Below are 22,296 nucleotides of genomic sequence, written 5' to 3'. Positions count from 1 at the left end.
AAAAAACGGCTCAAAACGAAAACCCTCTATCTTTATACTCCCCCCAGCCACTAGCCCGGCCACGCCCACCGTGCCGGAATTGTGGCAACGCCCACTCAGTCAGTCACTTATCGTGACCGAAGAACAGAAATTTGCAATTGTTCATTTGATTTCGTTGTTTTCCGGGTTGACGAAAACGTTGAGCCGCAGGGGTAAGGCGGGGCTATTCAATTCAGAGGGGTGCGGGCTAGATTGACAGGTGCCGCGATGGGCGGGGCCGGGGAAAGACACATGTACAATATAAAGTAAATTATTGTATGATGTGTATGCAATATTTTATAAATAAACAACCAATTTTTTTGTATAAACAATCAAAAAACAACAAGAGAGGCACCCGAAAGCAACAACAACAACAACAACAACAACAATGCCAAATAAGTACAAAACATGTTGAGCGTGCACGAAGGTAGAGGAAGGAGGGGGGGAGGGGGGAGCTACATGTAGATATGTGGTTATCCAGATATACATAGGTCACAATTTGCTGCCAGATATGTAAAATATTAAAAAATAATATAAAAAGCAACAAAAAACAAAAAAAAAAATAAACTAAATTATCTACAACAACTGCTGACAACGTCTCGTCGTGTCTTTTCTGCCGTTTTTGCATGTTGTTTACTTTCGTTTCGTTTTTTTATTTTATTTTTATTTCAATTTTTGGCAACGTTGCAAAAACAACAACAACAAAAGCACGCAGAACGACAAGTTTAAATGTGATTTCAAGACATAGGCAAAAAATTAAATGAATTTAAGTAAGAACTGACTTCCCTAGACCCGACTGCTAAATGCTCTAGCATGCATATATAATAACTGTTAGTCAGTATAGACTGACAGACTGATGTACTGACTGATTGGCAGACTGACCTATTGCCTGATCGACTGGCTGACTGACTAACTGACTGACAGACTGTTTGACTGACTGACTGATTGACTAATTGACTGATTGACTGATTGACTGACTGATTGACAGACTGATTAAGTGACTGATTGACTGACTGATAGGCCGACTTAGTGGCATACGGACTGACTGACAGAGAGTCTAACCGACTAACTGATGACTGACTGACTAAATGAATGACAGACTGACTGTCAGACTGATTGACTGATTGAGTGACTGGTTGAGTGACTGATTGACTGACTGATTGAGTGACTGATTGACTGACTGATAGGCCGACTTGGTGGCATACGGACTGACTGACAGAGTGTGTAACTGACTAACTGATGACTGACTGACTGACTGACTGACTGATTGATTGACCGACTGACTGCTTGATAAACTCACTGTAAAACAGACGCACTGTGTGCCAGACTGATTGGATGTTCAATGCATATGCCAAACAGTGAAATCTAGGAAATCTTCCACGCGTAATTGCGGAAACTGCGTGGAAAACAGCTGTACCACATTTTGCTTAAAATTCGCATTTGCGAACTTTGCATTTCAGCGTAAAGTTCATTTTTAAAGCTCTACATTATTCAAGCACAAATTAAGTGTATCAACGAACCGAAACCGAATGGCGCGCAAAACTTTGACTGCAATCAACTGCAAACTCATTTAGAAATATCTATGCAATATATAATTTGATACGCAGGGTTCAAGGTAAGTACGATTAGAATAGGGTGGCAGAAATAATATCCAATATTTCAACTAAAAGATGTGCCTGTGCAAAGCCGGGCTATATCCGTTAGTATTAAACAATATTTGGCTAACAATCCATAAATTTCATGTTATTGAAACTAGTTAGATATTGAGAACGGGAGTGCGCGACTAGTGAATACCCTGGTATATAAGGGACTAAACTGCTCTCATCTTAATGCCGCAAACATCGCATTCTGCGTTGCATATTTGATAGTTGATACCACCCGGTGCAAGGGTTTGTAAACTTAGTCAAAGAAAAAGAAAAAACATTTTCAGAAAGTTGTCTTAAAATAAACGCATCCTCAAGATACACAACTAGCAAGTTTCTATTGTGTTCGGCATTATAAGATGCAAACTATGCTTAATTTTAGAATTTGTTGGCAACACTTCTAGTTATGTCTGCTAAATGTATATATCTATATCTATATCTATATATATATCTGTAGCTGTATCTGCTATGAATATATATTTGTACTCGTTATTGCATTTGCAATATTTGGTTTTGGTGTTTTTCTGTTTCAGTTGCTGTTTGGCTTTGCTTTTTGGTTCAGTAACCTATCGATTTGATTTTGTTTACCTTTCAGACATGGCAAAAATATAACAAAAAAAAACAAATAAAGAAAATGCACAGTTTTGAATGAATATTATGACATTTCCGCCAGCCGCGAGCTGTGTGGCGCAGGGGCTGCGGGTGGACGATAATAATATTGCGGGGGTTTCTATGCAGTCACAATATTCATTCACAGTTTCTGGATTTCTAGATTTCTGATTTGATATTTGATTACACTAGGGTATTATTTTGTTTGCACTTCTTTTTGATACTGTTTATTCTTCACGCTTATCTCAAATGTTTGAAGAATACCTTTTTTCCTTTACTTTTTTCAATTTGTTGATAACAAGCCTAAATATACCCTATTGATAATTTTGTATTTACTTTTAACACTTAAAACACTTAAAAAGTCCACTTAAATATTTAAATGTAAATAAACATTGATCCAATTAATTGTAACCCTAAGAGTTTGTCCAGGAATAACTAGATATGTTTCTGCTGATATTTCCCTCTGAAAATTCTACTAGCCGAAACCTAGTTTGAAAATCCTTTTTATTATTATTTTATTTCCTGGTATAATGGGCTGCCTTTTGTCTCGTGGCCGTCTGCGCAAAATGAAAACTTTTGCCTTGTATTAAAAACTTGTTTTTCCATTTTGCCATTAGTGGCAAGGCGGGGAAGGGCACGCCAATTGGGGGAACTAAGGATGTGGGCAACAGTTCAGAGTTTGCCCCAATCAAATTGCCCGTTTTCACTTTCAGGCGAAATTGCAGCGCCAGGAAAGCTTAGACACAACACTTTCACCCGCAATTCCACTAAACGTAGTGGATCTTTCGCAATCGCTGAATTGAGCTTGAGAACGTTTGAAATTATAATGGGATTGACTCTTTATGGGATTGACATTTTAGCATCCGTAAATTTTTTTAAACTTTTAACAAATTAGAAGTGATCGGATTCATATTTTGTTCTTCAATCCGGATAAGCGGATTTGCGGAAAGCGTGAAACGCCTCTCAAACAAATTTTCTCAAAGATCTGTGAACAAAAATATTTAATACTCATAATACGCTCATTTTAAACGATCACCAATCAGTCAGCTGGTCAAATAAATCTAATTTCGAGGCAACATTTAAATGGGCCATAAATAAATTAGCAACAGGCTGGCGCACGATAATACTGACGGGCACGTAATGGGCAGTAGATTTCGCTTTCTGCAAGCTCAGATATATAAAATTGGATAAATTTATTTATTTTTCTTCAATTTGCAATACGACACATTCTACGCGAGGGGCGCTCGACAAGTTGGGCTGTTCGCTATTGACAGCTACTTAAGGGTCGTGACGCCCTGACCGACCCCTGGCCCGTTATGTCAGCCCTTAAATAATCCTATTATTTACATGAATGCCGTTAGACAAATCCCAGACGTAGTGTGCGTGGGCAGCGGCGCCTTTTGTTCGGTTTTGCCACCCGACTTTCCGCCAGGTGCGTGCGGATTTTCACACCTTACGCATGAGAGCGCAGAAAGTGCTAACTAGAGAGAGCGAGAGTGAGAGAGTGAGAGAGAGAGAGAGAGAGAGAGAGATAGCGATAAGTTGACTTACGCACGGTTGCATTTTGTCACCTGTCAAATGGTAAACTGTACCCGCTTAGTTATTGTATTTTATTTGTTTACTATCTTCCCGCTTTCGGACTGTCTTTGTTGATATTTTCTGGTATTTAAGTTGCTCGCTGTCGCCTTTTGTCATGTAGTTGAATATATACTTCGCTAAATTGCATTTTCCTGCAGTCATTTAAGTTAATTGCATTAGACTCGTTTGACACGTTGCTTTATGTATCGATAATAGGTCGCAAATTGGCTAAAAACTAAGCACCTTCAATACAAGATCATGCAAAATATAAGAAGATTTGCAAAAGAGTCGCAAGAGCGAAAGAATGTAATTATAGACATTCGTTAACAGTTCGGTTGAGCTAATGGAATTATAGAGCTTTAAGGAGAGCTTTAAGTGATATGAGCTGCCTGCAATGAGCTTTAAGCTTTTCTAGCGCTGAGAAAATCTTAATAAGTGTAAAAGTTTCAATATATTCATTTAAATAAATTAGGAAAATTTCAAAAAATTATCTCAAATTCAAATAAATACGTTTAAAGTTCAAAGCTCTGTTAAACATAAAGCTCACACAAGATTTAAGGAAGTTTTAAGCTCTGCATAAAAGATTTAAAGCTTTCGCTGTGAAAAACACTGTTGGTTAAATGCAACTAAAGAATATGCAAAGGACTCATTTAAACTGTAAGTTAGTAATTAATGTATACATTTAATATATATTTAAATAAATAGGAAAAAAAACTCATGTTAACTTTAAGGTAAATAAATATATTTAAATAAAATAAATTACGCTTAAAGTTGAAAGCTCTGTTAAACTGTTAAAGTATGTTTTTTTTTTTGCTACTTAAATTGTATTTGAAGTAATATTTGAAGGTAATTGGACAGCTTTAGCTACCGTGCAATCTGTGGATCGTTGAAACGCCAATTTGGACGTCGTTTGGGTCTTCTCCACTGACAGCTTTCAATATAAATCAAGTGAAATACAACAACAACAATAAAGCGGGAAAACTAAGTAAAGGAAAATGCGCGCATGGAACGAGGCGCCTACAAAGTCGCATTTGCAGTCGCGGGTTTAAATTTTTTATTGCCATGTTGGCAACGCCCACATTTTAGTGTGTTGCCCAAAGTGGGGAGCGGGCGCTGCAACTATATTCTTGTGCCTGCTCCATTGTGGAGCCTTTGTACAGGCACCACACAATTGTTGTTGTGTGTGTTTTGGTGCCGCTTGGCAAAAAGTGCACTTGTGAGGGGCCATCATTGTAGGTAGTCGCTGTTGTTGCTGGAAAGAACAAATTCTATACACAGGAGCGGGCGTGGGTAAAAGTCCTCATCATAGTTGCATATCCATTTTATTTTAAAAGCTATTGTTGACTGAGTTTACTTTGGAAATATCTTTCATACGTTTTAACAGTTCGGAGTTTAGAATTGTGCGGCCAACTAAAGGGAATGGACTCAAAGTAAAAATGAAATTCTCTTTTTTTTTAGGTAAGCTACCTTCGATTGAATTCCTTTAGCTTAAAGCATAGCTCTTTATGCGACATACTTTTATTATTATCTATTTAATATATGTATACTACTATTATTTACACTCTGCTCACACTGTATTAAATTAGTAATCCCTGAGGGTCAGGCCTCCTACTTGGGTTAATTCTCTCATGCACAGCATATTTATTAGCAACATTTGCCGCAACATTCCGGTTTCCCGCATAGCCAAAATGTACACAGAGTGAAATACATTTAAATGCGCTCATTTGTTTTAGTTATTTTTCCTGCGATTGAGGCAAAAAGCATTTATTGTTGCATGCCAACCGACGGCGAGTGGAAACAAGTGCACGCGACAAAACAATCCTTGACGAAACAAAAAAGCGAAAAGTGCAGCAGCCCACGAGGCGTATGGAAATATTACGCATACGCCAGCGTTGCCAGGCAGAATATTGATAGGCGGCTGACATGCAATGGGCAGCCCTTCTTCTTCTTTCAAAACAAAAATAATAATAAAAGATCGTTTAGATAAGTGATTATAATATAAAGAGTTATTTTAGCTAGAATGTATTTATGGAATATTAATAAGCACTATCATAAATACTATAAGATCTATCAGCAGATGTATAATTAGAGATTAAGTTTTGACTTTTGACATGCTGAAGAAAAGAACTCCTTCGCCCCACATAATACCAACATCATGTTGCTTAACAGTACCCAATTTGTGGGATCTATTCAAATACGTTCAGCAATTAAAATAATATAAAACATGCAAGCTTCTCATATTTAGGAGAGCTCTAATTAAGCACTTTTCACATGCAAATGTATCTGTATCTGTGCATAGACATATACATGCATCTAGATACAAAAACAAATCTGTGACACAATGCGTCGTGTTGCAAGTGAAAGTCATGAAAGCAAATAACAGCAACAACAACAACATCTAAGCCTTGTGCGCGCCGTCGTTGTGAGTACGTGTAGAATGTCAAAACACAAAAGCGAAAATGTGCGCGATTTGCAGGCAACAGGAAGCGAGGCAGACATGGCGCAACCCCACACCATCCCCTGGCTCCTGCTCCCCGCCCCTTAACTGGCCAGCTCCACCACAAGGCGCGCCCAGCCGCCCAACTAAACCTAAATTGGAATGAGGGTTGGCCAGCATTTAGAGCCAGCCGCATGTCGTAGCTGCAGGTTGGCCTTGCCTGCGAGTTGCTGCCGCATCGGCACAGTGGAGCAGCAGGCAGCGGGTAGCGGGGCATGTTGCAACCGTCAATGCAACCAGTTGGTTAGCACCGCATCCTATTGCCTATTGCCAGAGGATAGCTGTGTGCCAGCTATGTTCGTTTGGGTCGGGGGCATTCAACTTGCAGCGCAAAAAGTAGAAAAACCCTAAATGAATGTGCCCAAAATGCTTTTGAAGTTGTCAAAAGGCTGCGTTATGCGAGTTGACATACGTGCTTCCGGGCCGAGGCGGGGTGGGGGGCATTCCAAAACAAACCCAAGCTACTTTTGTCTATGATCTGTAATTAAACGAACTAGACTTTAAAGTCATTTTCGTATTAGACTAATTATTGTAGAGTTCGAATCGTATGAACAACCTTGGCGGAGGCTGAGGGAAACAGAAGAAAGATTAATCTTAATGAAAAGCCAATTCAATTATTAAATTAAGAATTACTATTGATCAAGATTAGAAGAAAGCTTTATATTTAAGGAAATCTGACTTAGAACCAAGATTGATTTCGAATTTTTGTGAAAATTCTACTAATTTTCTAAATTAGTTATAGATTAAATATTTGATAACATTTTTTTTTTTTAGATGTTTAAAAATTCTAGTTTTTGCCTCTTATTAGAACTCAATTCCGTGCAAAACTTTATATATAATAAATATCTGTTCTGAGCTCCAAGTACATAAAATGTTCGACAACTTGTCCCAACCCCTTCCCCCTCCCCCTACCTCCCACCCACCCACGCAGCAATACCCTAATTTTGCTAGCGGCGAAACAAAAGAGAAAACCTTCGTTGCAAAAAAAAAAAAAGCAACTATTTTACAATGTTTTCTGATGTTTTAGGCCAAAAAACTGGCGATGTTCCCCCTTGGCTCTTGGCTGTGGGTAATGATATGTCACGTTTGCTCTAGACTTTGTTTTATGTGTAGTCGCACTCAATGACACTGCAAGAAAAAATGTTGCAAAAAATGAAAATAAAATGAAAATTGCGCAGCAGCTGCAATAAAATTAACGCAATGGCATGGAAAAGAATGCAGCTCAAAAAAAAAAAAAAGAAAAAAAAACGAAAGAAAGCAAAAAAAGAAAAGCACAAAATGTGCAATTTCTGAGTGGTTTTTTGGATGCGTCGCTTTGGGTGGGTGTTGGTCGGCGGTTAACTTTTTTATGCGCTGCTGCAGCTGCTGTTGCCAACTGCACACGCAGCGGAAATAAAAGGAAAAGCGCAAAGAAAATAAAACCAACTAAAATGGCAAGCAAAAGGCAAAAAAAAAGAAAAACGATGTAAATTAAAGCTGTCGTTAATGGCAGGGCTCAGGCGTCGACTCACAAAAACCCGCTAGAATTTGTCGTCATGTGGAAAATATCTGGAAAATAATTAGATATATGCCAACGCTGGCCAACGTAATGCTCGAAAGGCGAGCCTAGACACGTAACTTGGCTAGAAATGCAAAGCCAAGGCAGAGTGTGAATCAACTTTAGTTAGAGCCTTTACTCAGGCTGTCGACCGTTGTGTCAACATTAAAAATATATATATAAAATAGTAAAGCACAGCCTTGAAGTATTATAGAGTTTACTCGAAGTATAAATGTATTTTAGTTAGAGCAAAACAATATTTGATAACCATTTAAGGCTTAATATGATGATAAGTTCTTGAAATGCCTGTAATTAAGAATAAAGCAGAATGCCTCCTCTTTTCTCATCAGGCAGTGCCCATTTTATGGTGACTCTTCTGCATGTTCTTCAGGTACACAAGTGCTGCTGGGTGCACTCACACTCACACACACACACACACACACACACGCACTTATAGAGCAATATAATTGCGCTCGTTTGGAGAGCAGGCGTACTTGCAAGTGCAGCCACTTGCAGTGCGTGGGCGGCGGGCGTGGAAAAGAGCTATAATACCCACTGCAGACAGTCTCAGTCTCTTTCACACTTACGCACACACACTCGCACACACGCAGACACACTCGCACAGTTGGATGTGTGCAGACCACATTCGACGCTCTGTCATGTCAAAAGGATGCTGACTGACCAACCCCTTCCAAGCGTACGCGTCAACCAACCCCTTCCTCTACGCCTCTGCCTGCTGCTGCCATTTGCTGTTAAAATTGTATGGCGTCAACTGTACTTTTATGCACACACACACGCGCACACACACGCACGCACACACATACTCGAACCGCCACATACGTAATTCATTTCATTCTCTCGCACATTTTTATGTACGAAATTTTATTTCAATTCATTTAAAAATATGTGTAATGCTTCCTTTTTTCCTCTACGTTTTTTTTTTGTTTGCTGTTCGCCATCCTTTCGACTTTTGTGCTTCGATTTTCAATTGCCAGGCGCAGCAGCAGCCTATCCAGCCTCAGCCCCAACCCGCACAGCCACACACGCCCATTGACCGCTGCCCACTGGCATTTTCGTGCCCCCCCTCAAAAGGGGGGTTTGGGGCATTTTGGGTGGCTTGTTTCACCCTTTTGCGCTCGCATGCTTCTGCCTGTCCGCGCAATTTTTTCAATAATTAATTTTTTGCGCGTAAATGCAATTTGCATGTAGATGAGCGCTCACACACACACACACACACACACACACACACTTACCCACATGCATATAGTGGACATATATGTGCTGATGTGTATATAAGTCCGTTATATAATAGGGGGCTATTTGTTGGATGGCCGCAGCGTTAAGCACCGTTTTTATTGCCTGCTTTTTGGCGCGCATTGGCGCCATCTCTTTCGCACAATGCGCCAACCAAAGCTCCGTCTCACTCGCACACCTTATGCGTACGCTCTGCTTTGCGCCAGTCTGTACTTTTATTTTATAATTATTTTTTAAGAGGCATTACCCGAGAATTATACAGAGTGTATTTGAACTTATCATAAAAATAGTTAATTACCAGGCGCAATTCAATTGATAAGAAATTCGTGTATTCTCATTAGAGATGTGCAGGAACTAAGAATTCTTATCAAAAATGCGAATGTTATACTCCAATAATTAAGAGTCAATATGCAAAACTCAATAATACTCTAAAGTTTAAATCTATAATTCGTTTTTTGAATTTTGCCAACAAACTAACAGAAACAGTGCATCAAATTCTGCTCTAGTTATTTAGTTAGATAGCTTTGCTAAGATAAAGCTTGATCTATCGCAAATCTCATAATGCTTATAAAAAGGTTTACAGTTTTAATCAAAATCTTTAACAAACAGTATTTAGCTTTGATGATAAGGATATGCTCGAATAAATGTATTAAGAGAGGTAAGCTGATGTTACCCGGCATAGCTCAGTCCGTAATACTTTCTATGAAGCTTACCAGATAATATGGATATGGTCAGAAACTTTATCGACATTTTCCTCGACACTCCTCAAATCCCCTAAGAATACAATAGATACGTAAATGTTTGCTATAAATTATATATTATATCGAGCTTGAACCTTTCAGGAAGTTCTCAACGATAACAAAATGTGATGTACCCTAGGTAAATTTTATACATATATCCAAACTTTTGCTTCAATTAGAAAGGGTTTCTTGTCTTTAATCTTAACTTTGACAAACACTTACCAAAATTCGTTATCCCAAACAGAGTTTTTTAGCTTTTGTCTGTGATTCCTGATCCAAGTGGGTTTTCAAATGACTCAAAACTGTGTCCGTGGGGAATGTTGTTAATTTTAGTTTGGCCCAACTGTTTGTTTTTAAAATTCTCAAATATGCTTTGTGTGTGTGTGTGTCTGTATGTGTGTGTGTTGGTTTTCAATTGAATTCCGTTTGTTGTTGTTGTTTTTTTTTATTTTATCATAAATGTAATATAATTTAATGTATAGTTTAAAACGTTTGCTTTTTGTTTATAAGTTTTTTATCTGAATCTGTTTTTTTTTGTTTTTGTTTTTGTTTTATTTGCTTTCTGCACTACGAATAATTAATTACTTTGATTTTTGGAAAATTGTTTTTACATGTTAATTTTTGTTTTTGTGGTTTTTTTTCTGGATTTTCTTAGGTTTTGCCACGATATGAATATTTGCCTTTAGTTTAGATTGTTTTCAATACACTCGAGCGAGATATTTTGCATACATACATATATATATGTGTGCATATATGTGTGTGTATATGTATGTGTATATTACCTCAAACTGTCTCGTGCTTTGCTTAGCCAAAAAACACACACATCAAATGGATTTTGCGCAACATTGGCACACAATAAATTTTATTTGTTTTTGTTTTTTTGTTTTTTTTTTGTTTTTGTTTTTAACTTTTTTCTGCACACACGAAATGTTTTAGACGCTTTCTGCTGCTTGTTTTGATCGCTTTTCGTTTGATCGCTTCAAATTGTTCACCTTTTTTTTTGTTTTCATCAAAGTTTTGAAAATTGTTTTTCTGCTTGTTTTTCGCTTTGCTCCCAGACTTTTTCAGAACATTTTTGTTGTTTTACGAACGTAAATTTAAAGACGAAATGACGAAAATTGAAACCGTAACTTAAAAAGTTTTCTTTCTTTTTTTTTTTAACGACAAAAATTGTGTATTTTATTTATGCTTTTGTAACTCTTTAATTTCTGTTTTGTTTTTAGTAATTTGTGTTTTACGATTCGTTTGAATGAGACACAAAAAATTTAACAAATTTTGGCTATTTCATTTTTTTGTTTTACTTTGTTATTGGTTTTGCTTTTGGCTTTGGAATTTGACTTTTGATTTTTCACTTCTTTTTCGGTTTTCGGTTTTCTGTATTCTGTTTTCGTTGCTATTTTCTATTTTGTTTATCTGTTCCTGTTGCTGTTTTTTTGTTTGTTCGGTTTCGGTTGCTGCTTTGTTATCGGTTTATCGGTTTATCGGGCTATCGGTTTATCGGTTTATTGGCGTTTTTGTGTTTGTTTTTTTTTGGTGTTTTTAAGGCTATTTCGGTTTCGTTTCGATTTGTTGCTATTTTTGTGTTGCTTTATTATATTTGTTGTTGTTGCTGTTGTTGGATTGGTTTATTGGCTGTGTTTGTGTTTGGTTTTATTTCTGTTTTGTTGCGCTTTGATTTTTGTTTTTGATTTTTAGTTTTATATTATTTCGTTTACAGTTACGTTTAGTTTGTTTCTTTTTTGCTTTTATGGTTACAATTCGCTTGCTATTATTGTGTTCTCTTCTCTATTATTACTATTATATTTATGCTTTTATTTTGTTTAATTATTATTTGTAATTGTTGTTGCTTTTATTGTTGCTGTTGTTTGTTGTCGGTTGGTTGTTTGTTGTTGCAGTGGTTGTTGTTGTTGTAGTTGTTGTTGTTGTGTAGTAGTTGTTGTTGTTGTTGTTGTTGTAGTATTCCAAATTTTGTTGTGAATTTTGTTTGTTAAATTTTGAGAAACTAACTAAAAATCACTTTTTATTTTCGCTTAAAACTGAAAGTTAACTTTAATTTTCTGCTATTTTTTTTTTCTATTTCCCGTTTAATGATGTTTTGTTGTTGTAGAATTTTTTTCTTTCGTTTTTTTGTTTTTGTTTTTTTTTTTTTTTAAATTATATACAAATTAATTGATAGAATGATTGAAATAAATTAAAAGTTATTAACTGATTGCACTTGAGTTGTTTAATTATATTGTTATTATTACATTTGTAAATGTTATTATGATGACTTGTCGTAGTATTATATAATTATTTATTATTATTATTATTATTATTATTGTTATTATTATTTTAATTAACAAAACAATATTTTAATAAGTATCAACAACGTTTTAACGTAATCTTTAAAAATGTTCCAAACAGTCAAAAAGCACCTGTGATAAAAAGTTGAAGAAAACATAAAACGATTAGCGAAAATTACAAATGAATCAAGTGTTATTTAGACAAAAAATGCAGCTCTCAATTTCCAATTTTCATTTCAATGCTGTGCAATTTTATCAGATATAACACAGCAAAAGCCGTCGGCAGGTGGAAATATGAGAACAGCACAGCAGGCCGACGGCACTTGGGCAAAGTATTTCAATGATAACGGATTCAATTATTATTTGATAATTATTATTGAATATCGAATTAGCCAGAGAGCGACAATAGTCGTGTGTTTTATCGTAATCGATGTCATTTGGTTCATCTACATGCTTTGCCTCACTTCCTGTTAGACACGCACAACTACAACCGCAGACAGCCGCCCGCACCGCCCCGCCCCGCACAAGCACAATAGACGAACCTAAGCCCAGACACACGCATTGTCTAAGCTCGGCGCGCGAGCGACAGCACGCGAATGTCGAGGCGGAAGAGAGTGGAAGAGAGCGCAAAAGCGCCAACGGCAGGACTGCGAGTAGGTAAATGCAAAACTAAAGCGAACAAACAACAATTTCAAGTTCAAAACGCCGCTATTTGCCAGAGGATGGAGGGTGGAGTGTGGAGTGTGGGCGGCGGTGCCTTGAGTGGCCAAATAACAAATAAAGCGTACAAGGCATTCAATAACGGTAGAAATGGCGGCAGAAGTTGCCAAAAATAGTGCTACAATCTAAGGCTATTAAACAAAGAAGAACGTCAACGCGCTGCCGCCGGCGACTGCAGCGGCATCGGCAAATGCAGAGTATACTTAGAGCCACCCACACAAATGTACAAAAAAAGCCACACGACGAAGCTGTCAGCTACAGAACGCATTTACATTTGGGCACAAAATGAATCAAGCGATTAGATGACGTACAATGGAAGAAGTAAAATCAGCAATAAAAATACACGCACGCATACATACATGCATACATACATACATACATACGTATTGGAAAAGTTCATATAAATGGGCAAAAATTGCCGAACCGCGACGATAGTCAATGCTCCCCATGAATAGGTACTCAATCAATCCGTAAAAATACATGCATACATGTGTACGCATGTACATGTGCATACATACATACATACATACATATGTGTTTTGTCATTAATTGAAACTGTTTTCTGTACTTATTTTTAGAACTCTCTCTCTCTCTCTCTCTCTCTCTCTCTCTCTCTCTCTTGTTTCCACTTGTGTAGCACATTTGCCAAACAACAAATACTTATTTTTGGTAATTTTGTAAGCTGAATTGCATTCACAGATACAGTATGTCAATAAAGTGTTTTTACTAACAAAAAAAAACTAATTTTTTGGGTTTAGTTGAAAATAAATGTACCTAAAAGTGAGAATTTTTTTTCAATTATAATTTATTTCGATTCTATATTTCTCCTAGAACTTAATGGCAAAAAGAATTGTTAAATAACATTACCCAAACATTTTATAAAATTAAAAAACTAAAAACATTCACATTTTATGCTGTCAATAAAGTGTTTTTACAGCTACGGTAAATTGTTTTGCCGTTCTCTTTTGGGTGATCCCGTTAGATTTGGGCCCATGCGTTTTGGCTTCTCTTGTGTCTTCGACTTTTCTTGTCATTTTCTATTGCAATTTATAACGTTTTGCTTTAATTTTATGAAAAATAAAATGCCAGGAAAAAGAACAACTTTTGAAGTCGCTCAGCTGGTGTATTATAACCATCAGATGGGACGTCAAGTCTCGGAACTGGCTGATATGTTTAATTTATCAAAAGCAACGATATACAACATATTAAACAGAGCCAATAAGGAAGATAGGCTAGAGGCAAAGCCAGTATGTGGTCGACCCTGCAAAATTTCTGACAGAGATAAGCGAAAAATTCTGAGAAAAATTGAGAAAAATCCACAAATTTCGCTTAGGGATATTGCTCAGGAGTTCAAGGAAGAAAGTGGTGTTGATGTGTTACATGAAACTGTCCGAAAATTACTGAATTCCAATGACTACACATCACGAGTTGCCAGGAAAAAACCTCTACTATCGGCGGCGAATATTTTGAAGCGGCTATCGTTCGCTCAAGTCCATGTAAATAGTTCGAACGATTTTTGGAGTAACGTCATATTCTGTGACGAAAGCAAGATGATGCTATTCTACAACGATGGGCCATCCAGAGTCTGGAGAAAGCCACTAACAGCGTTGGAAAACCGCAATATTATTCCAACCGTTAAATTCGGAAAACTATCAGTGATGGTGTGGGGGTGTATTTCGAGCAAGGGTGTAGGAGATTTGACCTTCATTGAGAATACCATGGATGCTAGACAATATCTGAGCATTTTACAGACACATCTCGTCAGTAGTGCACAGAAATTTGGATTCTATGAGGACAATAAGCCAATTTTTAAATTTTACCAGGACAATGACCCGAAGCATAAAGCTCATATGGTAAGAGTTTGGCTGTTGTACAACTGTGGAAAGGTGTTAGACACTCCACCACAAAGTCCAGATATGAATCCAATAGAAAATGTGTGGTCATATTTGAAAAAAAAAGTCGCAAAGCGGAGTCCAAAATCAAAAACTGATTTAAAAGCTGCTGTACTGGAAGAATGGCAGAAGATTCCAGAAACATACATACAAAACCTTATTGTTTCAATGAAACGGCGATTGCAGGCTGTATGTGACGCTAATGGCAGCCACACAAAGTATTAAAAAAAAATATTCCTGTTTTTTTAACATTGTTATTTAGTAATAAAGTTTCGTGTAAAAACACTTTATTGACAGCATAAAATTTGAATGTTTTTAGTTTTTTAATTTTATAAAATGTTTGGGTAATGTTATTTAACAATTCTTTTTGCCATTAAGTTCTAGGAAAAATATAGAATCGAAATAAATTAGAATTGAAAAAAAATTCTCACTTTTAGGTACATTTATTTTCAACTAAACCCAAAAAATTAGTTTTTTTTTGTTAGTAAAAACACTTTATTGACATACTGTAATTGTTTTAATCACTTTCTATGCTCTGACACTTTTGTAAAGAATTGAAAGAATTACATTTTCGCAAAAACTGTATTCCTTAAAAGTAACTGCATTGTTTTTTGCTCCTGCACTTCACACATGCATATACATACGTATGTAAGTGTATTGCATATTTATGTATGTATGTATGTATGTAGCTGTAGATCACTTCAGTAATTTATTTTGCACTCATGAAATGTGGTCACTCAAGTCGTTGGGCTCAATGGAATATTGATACTGTTATATTTTACACATGCCTACAAGCATATTTACAGTTTCTTTTTTACGTTTGAATATTTGTACACATATGCATGTATGTATGTATGTATATTTGGGTCTGAGTACATTTTCCCTTTTACTGTAAATTCCAAAACGATTTTATCTTTTAAGTTTTATGTGTAAATCGTGTTGAATGCACCGTTCACACTATCTCAACTAACACACAGCGTCGTTGTTTAATAAATGTATCGCCATTGCGTCTATTCCACTATTCGTTTGCTTTATTAAGTATCCTGTGCACCCACATTCACAAGGCCGCAACGCACAGAAGCGTCTCCGAGTCACGAAATTGGCAATAAAACATCCTTAGAGATTCATTTTTCGCCACTTCTGTTATTTTTTTAAGACGCCCCACACGCACACACACACACACACACATACACTCGAATATATTTATATAGATATATCTACACGCAAGTGTAAGGCGAACGAAACAAAACACACAGTAAATAAAATGATGGAAACAACACGACGAGACAAGCGCGAAAGGTAGGAAGTGTTCTCCGTATGTATTTATGTGAGTATCCCAATTGGAGCTGATGTATCGGCATCTCGGCAGACGCACAGAAGGCGTAAAAGACGAGAAATTGGACGGCATGAAGCGGAATCAGAAGAAGACGCAGACAGCAGACACAGAGAATCAGAACACAGAACAAAGCGTAGACGAATTTAGCGCGAAAAATTGAAGCTGAAAAGTTAGCGCGACGCGCGCTCCACGAAACGCACCGAAAACGGCCAAAAAGATGAATATGTGCAAAAATCTTTTGCATACGCTCAAGAACCCCATGAAAACGAACTGCCAAGCCAAGCAGAGACGCTGACGTTGACGCTGGCAGCGGCCGCGACGCCAACAACGACCGCAACTGGGAGAGCAAAAGAAATGGAAAAATACGAAAAAATAAAAATTAAATGCTGGCGGGGGTGTGTTGGGGGCGGCAACAACAGCAGCGACAGAGACTTTGCAAGAGCTTTTTACAGACGCGCGCGCTCAGGCCACAAAAACGAAACGAAATGAAACGACGCGAACGCAAAAAGACGATGATGACGACAACCACGACAGCGGCGGCGGCGCTGCTGCGGCCCCCTCACTAAACACACCGATACACACAATCGGAGCGGCGAGAGCGCCAAGACATGACACTGTATGTGTGCATGCGAGAGAGCACAGACAAAGGCAAGCAAAGCGAATAAAAAGCATCGACGAAAAAAGTTTGCAAAAAGCAACTTGGAGGTGTGTGCATGCGTATGTATATATTGCTGCTTGTGTGTGTGTGTGTGTGTGTGTGTATATACAGATAGATCTGTATTGGTATCTCGCTGTGCGTGCTTGTCGCGCGACTGCTTCTGCTGACGCGCGCGTCGCTGCCGACGTCGCGTGTCTTTGCTGGCCGTTGGAGCCAAAGTTGTTGGTAGTTTGGGAGCAGAGAAGGGTATATGTACGTTAACAGCGCCGCTGTACAGCTCTCAGCGCACGTCCCAATGCATGAGTGTGTGTGTGTGTGTGTGTGTGTGCGTGTGTATGTGTGTGTGCAGTTGCGACAGGTCTGACGTCTGAGCAAGCAGCGTCATAGCCGCGGTTGTCTCCTCGCGCTGTTCCTTTTGGCGCGCAGCGCGTGAAAGTGTTACGATTTGAAAATTGCCCAGCTTAGAACTGGGTAAATCAAGTGCAGGGGGGTGGTTGGGCGCGCCTTTTAAATTTTTGACATGCCACGTGCTGCATGTTGAAGCTGAAGTTAGGCATAGATAGGCAGAATGGAAGTGAGAGAATGCCAGAGATATCATGCCTGCGACGACAAAATACCCTTTTTGCCATGCCCACTTATGAAGCTTATTATTTTTTTATTAGATTGATTCTAAAATCAAAGGAATATTTGCTTTGAAACTCCAAAACAAAATTTCGAGTGCAAATAGTGTTTGCTTTCTGGATCAAGAGTTATTCAATAAATGTAGCTGGTTGTACATATAATATTCGTAAAAATTGAAGAAAGTGAATTAAAGGCAAATCTAGACAAATTCGATGGAGCACAACGTGAAGAGTTATCCAACAACAGATGTCATCAAACGGGCTGTCGAGCAATGCAACAGGATCGAGAGCTCACTGGAGGGCTGTCTGCGAGTCCTGCAGCAGAGCCGCGTGTCCAGTTGGCCCGACTTCTCAGATGTGTCCAGCAAAACGACTCCACAGAGTCTCAACAGAAAGCTGAGCTACACAATATGCGACGGCAAAAAGTCGCCCAACCTCATCGAAGTCGACGAGTCCAGCGATCTGAGGGACAACTCCAACATACACTATATGCTGAAATGCGCCGATGTCAAGCTGCAGCACGTTCTCGCATCCCAGCAGCGCATCATGCAGCGCATGGGCGATGTCCACGACAGCCTCGTGCAGAAGCACGAGCAGCACCAGGCGGCATACGAGCGGATCAAGCAGCAATGGGATAAATTGAAATAGTTAAACTCTGGATAACACATAAATGATTCGAAATAAAGCTAAGAGGGGTAACCACTAGAAGGGGCTTTTCAGTTCGCGATCAGCGACACTGTATACCCTGTACGAGTACGGTTTAAGCGGGTATACTAGTTCTGTTCATCTGTATGTAACATGCCGAAAAGAAAGCCGACTCCATGTCCCATAGACTCTGGGTCGGGATGAGCAGCTCAGTTTATCTGGCCATGTCCAAGACCAACAAGGTTTAGGTATAGGTTTAAGAATAGCTCCCTTGTGCTTAGCAGCCCCTTCGCAGGGTATCTTCTAGCCTGACTCTCATCGTTGTACTTGATTTGTTGTGTTATTCTACTTATAAGTAAACATGTTCGTGCGCCATTTTTCTGCTGATAATCACAGCCATATGGACTTATCGATACCGCATATGTAATGCCAGTCGTGCACAATCTGCAAGGGGCACAAAAAGTGCCACATGAGTCATGATAAAGAAGATAACCAAGCTACTTACAGGATACTAGGATACTACTTAAGTGAAGGGATGGTGCTTAATTAACGATATCTAAACACATTCGCACTTGCGAGCATTACTTGAATTCGTGAGAATCGCATAGAAAGGCAATACTTAAAGTAGGCAACTGTGCGACGGAGCAGCGATTGCGAATAAGAGAGGATATGGAAAATGAAACACCTATAGCTTAGCCTTTTTCCAGAATACGCATAGGCATGAATATTTACATTATGTGGTGTTGGAAAGATTGAGCACGCCTATCTTAGAAGCTAGTGCCAAAAAGTGACAGTTGCCAGTTATTTATACTTAACTCAAAGCGAAATTTCGTTCTTAAAACCCTTAGTTTTACTCACTATTCCTTGAAAAGCACGAGCGGCCAGGAATGAGGAATCTACAGCATTTGAAGAAGAAAAGGACACGGAAACCGAAAGGAATACAGTACAAATGCACACCGAAGTTCGCGCCGCGCAAGGTGGAGAGCATGCAATGCGACAATGGACACACTACTCTGTGGGACTTCAAGTGCACACGCCTGAAGCTGCTGAGGATCCTGCGGCGCCACGAGAAGATTGCGTCCATCCTGAAGGATGTCAAGCACCGAATTGAGCCCATACAATTCATGCTGACCACGGCCGAAGAGAAGAGCTTGCTCGGCTCTGCGGGGCCCAAAAATGTCAAGTTTCTGATATTTGAGGACAACGCGGATGGCGAACTCATCCGATGGGACAGCAATTTGGATCTGTGCAATTTAACATTCCACAACTCTGAGCTGGAGACGCCGTTCAGCCAAATGCTGCAGCAGAATATAGACGAGCTCAAGAAGTTGGATCTGTTGGGCGAGGAGAGCTTTGCAAAGGAATTGAAGCAGAAGACAATTGGGGTTCAGGTTGATGAGGACAACATAGCTTGGAAGACGTTTCTAAATGACTGGAACAATATGGACGAGATCAAGCAAATGGATCTATTTGCCATAGAGCTACAGCAGAAGGACACTGGAAAGCAATCCAATCCACAGTTGGAAATCCAATTTGAAGAGGACGCTCTCGATAAGATCTTGAGGGGCTTGAGCAACAAGGATGGCAGAAAGAAGAGCTTTGCGGAAGACCTGATGGAGACTAGGGACAATATGGGGCAGCTGTTGGACATTGAGGTCAAAGACGACTCTCAGGAGAGTGTGAATAATGGCGATTGGAAGAAGATTCTGAATGAGCTGAACGATTGGTGCGACCAAATGGACAACACGCAGACGCCAGAGTCGGAGACAAGTCTTTTTGGCGATGTTGGCGAGGCTTCATTATTCAATAAGAGTAGCTCGAATAAATAATAAATACATACATATGTACATACATATGTACGTCATATGCCCCATAACAAGTTAACATTCTAAACTATGAAGTTTGGCAACAGCGTCAAATATTTGGCGCCAATGTTAAAGCACAACAAATACAGTAACATGTTCACAAGGAGAGCGGCGTTTGTGTGCGTGTGTGTGTGTGTGTGTGTGTGTGCAGAGTGCACACAAAAACATTTGCCGGCTGTTTAGTTTTTGTGTGCCGGCACAAAAAAAGGCTAACGAAAACTGGCAACAAAGCACACAACACCAAAGCTCCCACTCTCGCTCTCCGGCTCTCCCACTTTTTTCTTGTCTCTCTCTCTCTCTCTCTGCTGTTGCTCTCACTCGCCATTTAGAGAAATTTTGCGCAAATAGACAACACCAGAAATAGAAGCAGGCAAAAACACTTCACCCACACACACACACACGCACACACATAGACACACATACACAGCGCGCAGTAAAGAGTAGTGCAAATAAAAAGACTACTTCAAATAGTTGACTACACACAGCATACATACACACATACGTACATATGTATGTAGGTGTGTACATATGTATGTACACATAGAGAAACTTTTGTTGTTGTTAGCTTTTTGCGTGCATTGGCATTTGTGTCTGGCATATTTGTTTTTGTTATTGTGCTTTGTGCTCTTCTCGAGCGATTACCTCTTGGCCTCGGCATTCAAAAAAAGCGTCTCGCAGAGAGCGCCTTTTAATTGTGTTTTTGTTATCGCAATTGCTTTGCGTGGTATAGGTTAAGAACAAGCTTTCAATGCATTTACTATATGCACACACATGTACATAAGCATATGCACACATATGCATGTTGAACTGTTTATGGCGTGCATATTATACATACATACATACATACATATTTATAAACAGCTGTGATAAGGCGCCCTTTGTCTTATCTTATCGCTGCCATTCACTGCTCAGAAATGTATTCCTTTTTTCGCTTCACTTTTTGCAAAATTTGTAAAAACAATAAGAAATATTAGGTCGCTTTGAGCACTCATGAAAAAAAAAAACTAAACAAAAAAATTACAAAAAGCCGGTTTTGTTTTGTTATCTTTGCAAATGAGCGTGTATATGTGGGTGAGCTTTATCCATGTGTGCGTGTGTGTGTGTGTGCCGGTTAGGGAGCTTTATGCTTTGTTTTCTGTTGTGTGTAGCTTCGATCCGGTTTTGTTTTTTGCGCTTCTGACTTTGGCTATGTATGTAAATTTGTGAGCCCAGACAACAACAACAACAACAACAACAACAACAACAGCAAGCCCGAAACCCCGTTGTGTCGCTCGAGCGGGGGCGGGCTGGTGGTCACAGCATATGCTCTCAATGCGGAGGAGAGGCAGCTTCATAAACTGGGCGCGCAGACAGACAAAGCCGAGAGAACAACAAGAAAGAAATGGAACGGCAATAAATATGAATTAGCCAAAATGTTTTTATCTAGCTAGACATGGGAATTCCCTAATGGTATTCTATATGCGCAGATCTAGCAACTACTTATAAATAAATACATTTAAATGACATAAATTGATTGGATGGCGGGGCAAAGTGGAAAGTCCAGACATTAGACAGATATAAAAGGTACATTCACATAAGCCCAAATCATTCTGAGCCCAACAAATATATTGATATCAATTTTTTGTGGGTTTTCACCATTGACGCAACAGTTTGACAAAATATATTTTGTAAAATTAGCGGATCAAAATAGATTAGTTAGCTAAGAGACCCAACCACAGCTGCAATTTCTATTCGAATCACAGCCCAATTTATGGAAGCCGAAACACAGTATCTAAAACTATGTAGGGGAAAAGTTAATATTATTTAAACTAATAAAATACTTTATACTAATTATTAAATACTAAAATGGCTAAGAGAAGTTTCTAAATAAGAAAATTAAATTTTTGTTAATTCAAATCTAAAAAATAAATAAATATTACTTAGAACTAATATTTTTTTCCTCAGCTTAGATTTTATTCAAGCGATTTTTGCATATCCCAAATTTGCCCAACCCCCTCAAAGAGCTACAATGGGCTAGCGGCTAAATTTAGTCACACAGAGAACCATTTAAAAAGTACCTAGTTCGAATATATATATGAGAGTATGTATTTAGTAGACACACACACACTCACACACACACATAGAGCATTGCATGTGTGTGTGTGTGTTTAGCATAATTGTAATTTAGCATGAAAGGGTTTTTTCACACACGTGCAATTGCATAAAGTTGAGGTTTGGGCCTGGAAGTTTTTGGTCATTTAGCATTGACCACCACACAGCCGCCCTTCCCGTGCCGACCACTCAGGGAGCCAGGGGGGGGTTGGGGGTGGCAGACACCGGGAGGCTATGCCCTGCTGCTTACCCCTCGCAACCCGTGCAGCATATGCAGATAACGGTAAATGGCTCTATGTGCCAATATATGT

At 38.7% G+C, this 22,296-nt stretch overlaps 1 protein-coding gene across 1 annotated transcript in view; it reads right to left on the bottom strand.

The window, feature by feature from the left end:
* Nucleotides 1–12,023, bottom strand: part of jim — a 36,197-nt gene extending 24,174 nt beyond the window's left edge. Inside the window, exon 1 of the mRNA XM_032434370.2 lies at nucleotides 10,099–12,023. The gene's annotated coding sequence lies outside the window, so the exon portion shown is untranslated. The remainder of the gene's footprint in view (nucleotides 1–10,098) is intronic.
* Between the last annotated feature and the right edge of the window lie 10,273 nt (nucleotides 12,024–22,296).

The sequence above is a fragment of the Drosophila virilis genome, chromosome 3 (assembly GCF_030788295.1).
Source record: "Drosophila virilis strain 15010-1051.87 chromosome 3, Dvir_AGI_RSII-ME, whole genome shotgun sequence".
Lineage (NCBI taxonomy): Eukaryota > Metazoa > Arthropoda > Insecta > Diptera > Drosophilidae > Drosophila > Drosophila virilis.
Note: the sequence above shows the minus strand (reverse complement) of the source record. Positions and strands in the feature narration are given on the sequence as shown.